At 38.4% G+C, this 11,858-nt stretch overlaps 1 non-coding gene across 1 annotated transcript; it reads right to left on the bottom strand.

The window, feature by feature from the left end:
* Window positions 1-442: 442 nt before the first annotated feature.
* Window positions 443-547, bottom strand: LOC150042549 (U6 spliceosomal RNA). Its single transcript, XR_016533619.1, has one exon. It is a non-coding gene; the product is annotated as a U6 spliceosomal RNA (small nuclear RNA).
* Between the last annotated feature and the right edge of the window lie 11,311 nt (window positions 548-11,858).

Genomic DNA, 11,858 nt, shown 5'->3' with positions numbered 1-11,858 from the left:
AAAATGCTTTGATCTTATTTGTGTATCAGAACACTATTCTTTCTTTCCCAGTCAAGTTAATAGACAAAAGCCAGCAAACAAGGGATCTTTCTATTGTCATTCTGGGTGGGATGAATTGGAATCTGTTATTTAGATATGCACTTCATTTAAGATGCTGAATCTTTCTATTTCTTAAAATTGTTTAGTGTATTTAATTTATCAATTGGGCTGTATGTTATTTCGATGTTTAATATGAACACTTTATATATTTGGATGGTAAACCTTTATCTGAAAACCTAAGAAAAAGAAACCTGTATTCCTTCAGTTGTCTTTTCCTGATTAGTCAGTTTTTTCTCTTATTTCCAGGGCCATTCGGAGACTTTAGAAAATCATTGCCTAGGTGTATATTTTCAAGTATTTTCTGTCTTCCTATATTAACTGCAAAGTTGTCAGGTCTAACATTAAAACTTTGTCCAATGTATTTGCATGTCATCCTTGCGCAGAGGCCGCGCTAATCTTCTCTGTATTGTGCCAAGTTTAGTATATGTGCTGCCAAAGGAGGGAAAACAAGATGAGGGGTGGTGTGTGGGGGAGGGAAATGGGGACCAAGACATGAGAAAGGATATCAATGTATGTGAATTAATGAACCTTCTATCTGACAAATATAATGTAACCCTTCTATTAATTACAATAAAATATATGAAAAAACACTTTGTCCTATGTAGACATTATTTTAATGGAAAAGTAGGAATCTAGTCTTTTTTTACATGTAGACAGCCTTTTCAACAAGCAGTATTTGTTGTCTTTTTATCTAAAATGTGAGATGTGCAAAGCCAAAAACATGACTTAAGCAGATTTGCTGTTTTGTGCCATTGCTCTTTGTGTTTGTATCTATAAACTACCACTGTGTTTTTGTTACTATGACTTTAAAGTATAATTGGGTGTGTGGTACTAGGATACCTAAAATTTGGCTTGTCTTGGCTGAGAATAAGTTTTTCTATTTCCATGAATTTCAGTACTTTTTTGTGAAGAATGGTCTTGAAATTCTGATGGGAATTTTGTTCACTTTCTGGAAGACTTTTCAGTAGCACAGCTATGTTGGCAATGTTGACAATATTCTGCCACCTGATCCATCTTACTATGATATGTTTCATCCATAAATGAGGCTCTTTTCCATGATTCACCATGCTGAAAGTCCCGCTAGCTCTGCTTGCCTCTGCCTGTGGCTACTGGACTGGCATATGAATTTTGTTGACATCACCATTTATACTCAAACAGTTCCTTTAATCATTGTAATTGTAATAAAATAAGACTTTCCAATCATATTTCTCTTGAGGAAAAGTAACAAATTAAGAAAACTACCATTTCATTTCCTTTACTTAAGTGGTAGGTTGTTGTATTTCGAAGCTTGTGATCTGGTGCTTACTGAGTTCTCTTGCTTTATGGTAGGAATCCTTAACGATTGGGCATTTGGTAACCTATTTTCTCTGCATTTTATAAAGGCGTCCACTCTTTTGACCTGCTGATTACATCAATTACTAGGTAAAAAGAAGTAAAGCAGCATCCAAGAGTTCTTATTGCTGATTGGGTTGATACTAATATTCTCAGCCTTCCCTCCATGTGCTTCATGAGATTTACTTTAAGCTCCCCAAATAACTGTCATATCCTAAGTGTTCTAGAATCTTCTAGTTCTGGTTAATTCCTGCTCAGTTTCAGAAAAATCCTGGTTGGCAGCACAACGTGCCGGTACTCTTCTCCAGGATCCTATTTTAATCCCAGAAAAAAGGAGAAGATCAGGAGGAATAATGTAAACTCAACAGCCTCAGTGATGCCTCAGTGATCACCATTGTGAGAAACAGCACAGCATAGTGCCAAGTTTACCCTTGCCTAAAGAAAAATGCCTATCTTTGGAGCAAAAGCTTATTGCATCACTTTTTCAGCAAGTAGTTGTTGACGTTCTGAAATGGAATCCTGACTATGTCTCAGGCTAGGTTGGGTTCAGAGCCCAATATTGTTTACTTATTGAAATTTTAGGTACGCCAGATGCAAATGAGAAAGATTTTTTTTGAAATCTGGAATGGTAGAAATACCTTTTGTAAGTCATGGTATAACTTGACTTGGCTTTATCTTCAGTACATTTGGTTGTCTTTATTATGAATCATCTGTATATAGTTCATGCATATATATTATGATCCTGACTTTTCTAAGTGATCCAGAAGGTAAATTTCTGCTGGGGAAAATAGGAAGAAGGATACGGTACCTTTGGACAAGAAAAGTTACTGCTATATTCAAGATTCTCAAGTGCAGAAAATAGGATGCATAAACACATAATTAGAGGCTAGTCGGCCATTTACAAACTGGAGGGTCAGAAAAGCTTAAGAAAAAATTGATATTTAAATTCTTCCTGCATTGTTCTTTCTGATAAGAAGTGTTTTTGTTATACGGCATCTTTTATTATTCCACATGAAATTTTGAATTGTCTCTTTTATTTCTTTAAACAATGAAATTGGGGTATTGATGGGTATTGCATTGAATTTGAAGATAGCCCTGGAAAGATTGTCATTTTCATGATGTTGATTCTTCCAATCCAGGAGCAGGGAGGTTTTTCCATTTCCTCAGTTCTGCTTTAATTTCCCTTTTCAGGGTTTGAAAGTTTTCATCAAAAAGGTCCTTTACATTCTCAGTTAAGGTAATTCCTAGGTATTTTATTTTTTTTAAGCTATTGCAAAAATAGTTGCTTTCCCGATTGTTGCCTCATTCCTCTCACTGTTAGCGTAGAGGAAAGCAGTTTATTTTTGAGGGTTAATTTTATAGCCTGCTACTCTTCCAAAGTTTTGAATCATCTCAAGGAGCTTGGAAGTAGAGTCTATAGGATTCTTTAAATACAGAATCATGTCATCTGCAAAAAGGGAAAGTTTTACTTCCTCTTTTCCTATTTGGATCCCCTTCATGCTTGCCTCTTGCCTTATTGCACTGGCTAGGAATGCTAGTACTATGTTAAAGAGGAGTAGAGAGAGTGGGGATCCTTCTCTCCTCCTGATATAGGGGGAATGACTTTAACTTTTCGCCATTAAGTATAATACTATCTGTGGGTCTGTCATACACAGCCTTTTTTATATTACGGAATGTGTCATGGATTCCTACTTTCTCCAGAGCATTTAACATAAAGGATTGTTGGATCTTGTCAAATGCCTTTTCTGCATCTATTGAGACAATCATGTGATTTTTGTTCTTGCTCCTGTTGATGTGTTGAATTATATTAATTGATTGGCGTATGTTGAACCAGCTTTGCCTCCCAGTGATGAATCCTGTTTGATCATTGTGTATAATTTTTTTGATGAGTTGTTGTAGACGGTTGGCCAGTATTTTGTTGAGAAGTTTTGCATCGATGTTCATCAAAGAAATAGGTCTATAATTCTCTGTCTTTGATGAATCTCTGTCCGGTTTGGGGATGAGGGTAATACTGGCTTCATAGAATGAGTTTGGCAAAGAGCCTTCATTTTCAATTTCATTGAAGAGCTTGAGGAATATTGGTATGAGCTTTGCTTTGAAGACCTTATAGAATTCAGCTGTGAATCCATCTGACCCTGGGCTTTGTTAAGTGGATGCCCTCTTATTGCCATTTCTATTTCAGTGCTTGAAATAGGCCTGTGTAGTTGGGTTAATTCTTCTGGTTCAGTGTGGGTATGTTAATATTGCCTGGGAATTCATCCATTCCTTCTAGATTCTCAAATTTTTTGACATAAATGTTTGAGAAGTATTCCCTCATGATACTCTGGATCTTGGTAATTTCTGTCGTGATATTACCATTTCTGTCTGTGATTTTGTTTATTTCGGTATGCTCCGATCTTTTTTTCGTGAGATTTGCTAAAGATTTGTCCATTTTGTTAATTCTTTCAAAGAACCACTCCTTGTTTTGTTGATTCTTCCTACAGGTTTTTTGGATTCCAATTCATTTAATTCTGCTTTGATTTTAATAACTCTATTACAGAGCTATAATTTAAAAAAAAGCTTGGTACTGGCACAAGAACAGGCCTGAAGACCAATGGAATAGAACTGAGGACCCATTAAACCACAGACCTATGGCCACCTAATCTTTGACAAGGGAGCCAAAAAAATAGAATGGAAGAAAGATATCCTCTTCAACAAGTGGTGCTGGCAGAACTGGTTAAGCACCTCCAGAAAAGTAAGTTGCATCCTTGTTTGTCACCATACACTAGAATTAACTTGAAATGGATCAAAGACCTCGAGGTAAAAGCCAAAACACTGAAAACTTTACAAAAAGGAAGAGGAGACACACTAGGCCTCCTTGGCACAGGGTGAACCTTTCTTAATAAGGACCAGGAATCACAACAAATCAGAGAAAGGCTGGATAAGTGGGATTGCATTAAACTGCAGAGCTTCTGTATGGCAAAGGACATAGCTAGTAAATTAATTAGGAAGCTTACAGGAAGGGACAAGTTCTCTACTAACCATACAACGGACAAAGGCTTTATTTCTAAAATATATCAACAGCTCAAAAAATTGAATCACTCTAAAACTAATCTCCAAGAGACAACCATCCCATCAAAAGATTTGCCAAAGACTTAGAGAGTCTTCTCTGAAGAAGAAATAAGAATGGCCCATAGACACATGAAGAAATGCTCAACATCTCTGGTCATAAAGAAATGCAAATCAAAACAAATCTAAGATTCCACCTCCCTCCAGTTAGAATGGCCAGGAGCAAGAAAACTAATAACAGCAGATGCTGGAGGGGATGTGGCCAGGAGGGATCACTACTACACTGCTGGTGGGAGTACACACTCATTCAACCACTATAGAAAGCATTATGGCAATTCCTCAAAAGTCTAAACATACAGCTACCCTATGTCCCAGCAATTCCACTACTTGGAGTTTAACCCACTGTCCAATAACAAGGGCATACTAAATCCACTAGCACAACAATGTCATTGCAACACTATTTACCATAGCAAATATATGGAACCAACCCAGATGTCCCTCAGTTGATGAGTGGATCAACAAGATATGGTATTTATACACAATGGAATTCTATGCTGCTGTCAGAAAGAATGACATCTCCCCATTTGTAAGGAAATGAAAAGACTTAGAAAAAGTCATATTAAGTGAAGTAAGCCAGACTCAAAGAAACATAGGCTCAATGGTTTCCCTCATTTGCCATAATCAGTAGAAACCTTGGACTTTTCTAGCAGAGATTTACAATAGAGGAAAACCTAGATACATAAGGCCATACAGTATGACACTAAATGAAAGGACCTCTAGGATATCAAAACAAAAGCCATATAATGAGTGATTGTTGTCCTTAATGTACTATGTTATCTCTCATCTCTTTTGCTGTCCCTTGGTTATCTCATATTGTTATAGTATTTCCTTTGTTATCTGATATATTGGATATCTGCGTATTTGGTTATTTCAAATTGGATAGGAAAGGGGGGAAAACAAGATGAGGGTGTTGGAGGGGGAAAGGAAATGGGGACCAAGACGTAAGAAAGGTTATCAATGTATGTGCAGTAATGCACCTTACATCTGCCAAATGTAATGTAGCCCTTCTATTAATTACAATAAAAATATATGGAAAAAAATGAAGTGAGCCAGGCACTTGTGGCTTGTGCCTGTAATCCAAGGTACTCAGGAAGCTGATATCTGAGGATCACAGTTCGAACACAGCCAAGGCAGATAAGACCCCATCTGGGTCTTATCTCTAATTAACCACCAGAAAACCAGAAGTGATACTGTGATTCAAAATGGTAGAGTGCTAGCCTTGAGCTAAAGTCCTAAGGACAGTGCCCAAGTGCAGAGTTCAAGACCAACAACAGACCAAAACATAAAGAAAACAAAAAGAAGGCCCATACTTATTAGAAGATTATATATATATATATATATATATATATATATATATATATATATATATATAGTGCTTGGTTCTGGTGGTTCCTGCCTATAATACTAGATATTGAAGCAGGTTAAAAGGGAGGGTTGTTACAGTATCTTACTTTGTTACCTGATATATCGCATATATTGTCATTTGGTTATTTGAAATTGGATAGGGAAGGGGGGAAAACAAGATGAGGGGTGGAGGTGGGTGGAGGGAAATGGGGACCAAGACATGAGAAAGTGTATCAATGTATGTGAAGTAATGCACCTTCCATCTGCGAACAAGAGTTTTATCTTGGTGATTGTTCTTCTTAATCTACTTTGTGAAGTTCTTTTTCCAAAAGGATATATCTTTGTCTACTGCTTCAAATGGATGTACCTTCTAGACACATTCTCAGATGGAGAAATCTAGATGAGTCTTGCCTAGTTAATTGAAATTTGAAAACTACTCAGCAATGCTGTTGGCTTAAGTATTGGCCACCGCAGAATTTCGGTGTAAGTTCCTCTCTGAGGTGGGGCCGATCTAACAGAGAGAAACTGAAGAACATGTTGGCAGAACTTGAGTTCTGAACCATTATTCTGGGCACTTTCTCTGAAATAACACTTCAGAGTCAGGGAAAGTCCTAGAAGCAATGAGCATGAATGGCTTATAGTTGGCCACGCAGCTTCCTGTAGAATAGTCTGAATTTTGGATATAGCAACAGCACATATTGCTTGGGTCATTAAGCAGAATACATCACAAAATGGAATGTTCTGAGTTCTGTGCACTTACTAGTGACTCTATAGGGCATATTTAGATTTTGGAGAAGAACCCAGTGAGAGGGGCCAATATTCTTGGGTATGAAAATAGTAAGAGAAATACCAGGGCAATGGTGTGTACTGAGATCACTATTTAGGGACAAAAGCAGGAAACCTCTGAGACACAGCAAACCTGAAGACACAGTGGTCTAGTGCCCAGACTTTGGGTACCTTCTATCTATACAACTTATTGGCTGGTAAAGGCTGTCTATGTGTACCTGTGATTCCAGTATTCATAGTGGAAGATGCTACTGAGCCTGTCCCAGTGGGAAAGCATTTGGTTGGGTTTCTCCTAAGTGTTCTTTGTCAGTATACCCTGGGAGACAGACTGCACAATCACAATAAGCAATCCATTTTGATATAAGGAGAAACTCCAAAGTCACATTGCACAGAGCATGATCATATATTTTGAGATACCAGTAGTTGTGCAGAGTATTCATTTTGGATGATCCACTTTTCTCATTGCTTTTATCTTGCTGTGATCTGAATATATCCCATTTTGTTCTCACTGACTGAGGTACAGGTGTATGGAATGTTTGGTACAAAAATGCAGAAAAGCTTTCAGCCACTGCTACTTCAAATATCCATTCCACCTTATTCTATCCTTCTGAGAATACTATTATGCATGTTGGTATGTTTGGTATTCCAAAGGTGTCTGGGGCTGTTGAATTTCATTTTGGCTGCATAATGAAACAGTTTACTGTTGCATTTACTCTTCTAGTTTGAATCTGCTCTTGAGGCTTTAGTAGTTTTAATTATTGCAGTGAATTTTATAGTTACTATGTGGTTTCTGAATACTTTTTGAATTCCTTATTGATAATGAGATAGTGGATCTCATGTATATTTTATTTCAGTGGCATTTACCATGGCTGAAATTCTTACCTAGTTAATTGAAGACACAGGCTTCCTCAGCAAACCTGAATAGTAGTGAACTTTAAGTTTTGTGGCTTAAGGTTCCTACTTCTATAGAGACTTAATTTAAAGATGAAGAATGATTACCCCATTCATAATGTTGGAGATTGGACCCAGCGCCTCTGGTTTGACTAGGGTTGTAAAGGGTTGTGGTGGTTGTTGTACTTTTCTAGATATAGATAATCCTGAATTTTTTGTTGGGTAATTTGTGAAGTCACTGATTAGAGCGGTTAACTTTGTAGATATTACTTACCCAAATACAGCCAAGAGTTTCTGTGGTACATTTTTATAATTAGGTAGCAACTACTTTGCCCCTTCCTTTCCATTCAGCTATGAAGACTCTGAAGGTAGGTTATAAGACAACTATAAGTTTCATGTCTGGAAATGTGCTTATGAAAATTTGACTCATCTGAACTAAAGCTGATCAGAGTTCTGCCCTTTGATTTTGCTTGGGCTGATCAAAACTGCTCTCTGAGCTCTTTATAGCAGCTAAAGTTGGCTGAGCATGGCTGATAATCTGGATAATAAAGAGTCTTTGAACTTAAGGATAACTAGTAATCCTTTCCCAGAACAGCCAGGGTAACTTTTAAAATCAGTACCATAGAAAGAGTCACACAAGGCTCCAGAGAAGATTTGACAGGAAGGGTGAAGGATTATTGCAACACAAGTCTTAAGCTCATTGGATCCAGTGTCCTGTGCCTTCCATGCTGAGTTAGCAGATTTTAGCTGTGAGTGGTGGAGCCAGGCAAGAATATCAAATACTTTCACAGTGGCAGGACAGGATCATGTAGGATCCCTTCCAGGTGGGAATGAGGCCATCTTTGACTACTTAAACCACATGGAATATCTCCAGATTGAAAGGGATGGGCTGGATCTGGGCTGGGCTGTTGTAGTTTCTTCTGGATCAGTTTATGCATCTGCTGAATTGCCTGTAAGTTCTCCAGAATCCTGAAGTAGCATTAAGTGTAACCAATATTTGAAAGTGGAGCCTGTGGTAATTTGATTACTCCCTACCTTATAGGGAAGACACCAAATTTGTAATCACAACCATAGCTGTTTCTTTGTTTTGAGGGAAATGTCTCTACCAATCAAGAAAAGAAGTCAATGAAAATTAGGAGACATTTATAAGGTAGATGACTTATATGACATCTGTCTCCATGCTTCCCTTGAGCTGTTCCTGGGGTCCTTTATTCCCTGGTGGCTTTTCATCATGTTTTGCATGGATCTGAGTATAGGAAGGGCACCTGGTGGTTATAACTTCAGCTCTCTGTCATAGTTTAGGAACAGAACAATGTCCCTTAAGAAGGCACAGTCTTAGTTTTCCATGATGAGTTGCTGTGTACACCTAGCCACTAAGATTTTACCCAGACTTTTGGGTAAGAACTTCCTATGATCGAGGGAGTCCACCACCCTTCAGAGTTTTGTTTTCCATCTATCTTCTTGCTTTGATGTTTTTCCTAATTACACTGGCTTGTACAGCAAGCTTGGGTGGGAACACTCAATATAGCCACCACCCTCCTTCCCCCGACATATTTTTAAGGCTGCTTCTTGGCAATGGCAGCAGCTGTACATTCCTTTGCAGAATCCACTATTTGATGCCCTGGACAATGATCCAGGGTGTCAACTTTTTGTAACCAGATTTCTTCCAATAAGGCAAGTGTTTCCTGGGCACACATAGAAGGCAAAAGCCTGTATCAACTTCTAACCATGAAGTCTCCCCACATGATACAGTCTATACCTGTTAACACTGTTGCTGTCATTTCTTGATTTTCAAGGCACATCTACTTCTTCCCTATCCTCACAGCATTGGCTCTATTTTATGAGAGGAGTAAATGCAACAGTTGTGGAAGGATACTTGCATTCTCCCATCTTCATATCCTCACTGCTATGATGATGCTGTAAGTGTCTAGCAATATTGGAAATATTTCTACATTGCTGGAGATCTCTAGCAATACTTCTGGAAACTTCTTAGAGAAATTTCTAAGAGAAGTTTTTCTCTTAGGTAAAACCAAGTTAGACCTTTAAAAGTGTATCAATAAACCCATCCTCTGCTCTTGGTGCAATCAGTAGTTTGTTTCACAAGAAACTAGATCCCACCAGGTGGTTGCAGGTCTCAGGGTGAAAAAGAGAACATAGCAAATGAGAGCCCCAATTTGTAAGATGTTGAAGTGGGATGTTGATAACTGCTCTTAGAAAATTAACCTCTTCCTTCTGTTGAAAAGGATTACTGCTTATACCCAAAATACTTGTGTGGTAAACCTACCCTGAAGAAAACAAGGTGACATGTCATACAATTTCCTTTACATATATTCTGTGGATGGAGTCGGCACAGGATGGTGTTTATCATGCCTGTCATGGGCTGGGGAAATGGCATGTTTTCTATGCTGTGGCTCCTGTGAAGGGCTTGAGGTTCAAATCCCAGTAACTTGAGTCTTCCAGGGGCTGACTTGGCATTCAGCTCAAAGCAAACGCTTTCCCTCCGCACAGCTGGTCTTCAAGGCTGTTGCTTTGTGGTTTTCTGGAGGACTACAGAAGGGTGATTTCCATGTCCATGTGACATCCCTTAGGTGTCATGGGTGGATGTAGTGAAGCATGAGTGAACTTGGGGAAGGACACTTTTGAACACTTTTCTTGATTTCCTATGCTGAAAGAGGGTTTTGATCTCCAGGAAAGATAACAGTCACATGCCATATGATACCGGAAGAGATGGCAGACAAGTTCTTAGTTTCCACATTTCATTTTTTTGTTCTGTGTGTGTTGCTCCATGTGCAAGTGTCACTGTGCTGTGCTGGCTTTCTTGAGCTAAAGTTTGCAGCTTTTAAGACAGAAAAAAGGGATTTTCTAATCCCTTTAGTGGTCTAGAATGCTCAAGAAATATCTAGATGAAGAGCTACTCCAGTATTTTAACAAAAGTATTCCTTATAAACCTGGCTGCTCTGTAGTAGACTTAGCTCTACAGGGTGAAGCTTCTCTCTCAATTGAATTTAATTGAAGATCTGTCAGGTTGCCAGGTCTGGTGCATGGATGGGTAGTCCCAAGTACTTAGGAGCCTGGCAAAGAAGGGTATCTTTGCAACAATCACACTTTGCAAATGTAGCCTAAAGCTCTGTGCTCAAAGAAAAAAGTTTGGGAAATTTATTGACACTGTTTGTTCATGAAGCTAATTTCTAAATATGCAAATAAGGCAGTATTCCAGTCCACTTTATTGTTTCGGAAAGTCTCTGTAATCCAGACTGTCTTCTAAGCTACCTCTACACAGATATTTCTAGTATGTTGTCTGTGTCCAGTATCTGGATGTGACTTGAAGTATATCTTGCAGTATGGTCTACTTGGGAGGAAATATAGGATAAGCGCAGGAAGTAGTCCCAGCGAAAAGCTTCTTATCTCTCCGGGAATTGCCCCATCCAGATAAAGAGAACAAGCCAATCTGTTGGGTATTTAGACCTTGGCTATGGAAGAGGCTTCAGAAAGAAGCTCAGTACATATGGCAAAGCAGCTGGCTGTCCTTCAAGAGTCTGTATCAGCATCCTGTAAGGAAGTTCTTTCCTAAGCCTTGGTCAAGTTGATTTCTTCATCCCTGTAGGGGTCTACAATTAGAATTTTATACTCTTTTGATGGAGAACACTTGGACACTCCACTCCTCTATTCTCATCTTTCTTTTGTCCCTACCACATCCACTTCTTTGGCTTAAGTGAATGAAGTGAAAGCAACAAGGGAAATGCTAGCAATAGCTGTGTATTCCATAGTATCGTGAACATAATAGAACAAGTTTTATTGTGTGTATACCTCTCTCTGTCTCCCCAACTGGTGTCCTAGGTGGGATGATCAAGTAGACTTTACATGGGTATTTTCATATCTTTAGGGCTATGCAGCTGAGAAGAGAACAGAGTCCACAACTTTGATACCAAAGACAAACAAAACACAACTTATTGGACTTAATCTTAGAAATGATAAGTTAAACATACGTGAGTGTATACCTGCACATGGCTTTGAGGAAGGAAAGTAAACTTATTCTTTCTGGTTTCCACTCTGAGTTATGAACCATGTTTGACTTTTAAGAGATTTTTAAATTATTTCTGTGTCTATAATATTATGCATGTCCATATTTTAGTCTAAAAGTTAATGCTGTTCTTCAGTCAAGTGGGATGTTTGACAGCCTGGAAACAAGGTATATTTTTAATAACCAATGCCTTTGCCTCTCTTCCTCCCATGTAAATTTGGCACGAAGTACCTACTAAATGTCCCAGAAATATAGTAGCATAAGACCAATGTATGAA

Source organism: Megascapheus bottae, chromosome 35 (genome assembly GCF_031878675.1).
Source record: "Megascapheus bottae isolate mThoBot1 chromosome 35, mThoBot2.hap1, whole genome shotgun sequence".
Taxonomy (NCBI): Eukaryota; Metazoa; Chordata; class Mammalia; order Rodentia; family Geomyidae; genus Megascapheus; species Megascapheus bottae.
This window is presented reverse-complemented; position numbering and strand designations above follow the sequence as displayed.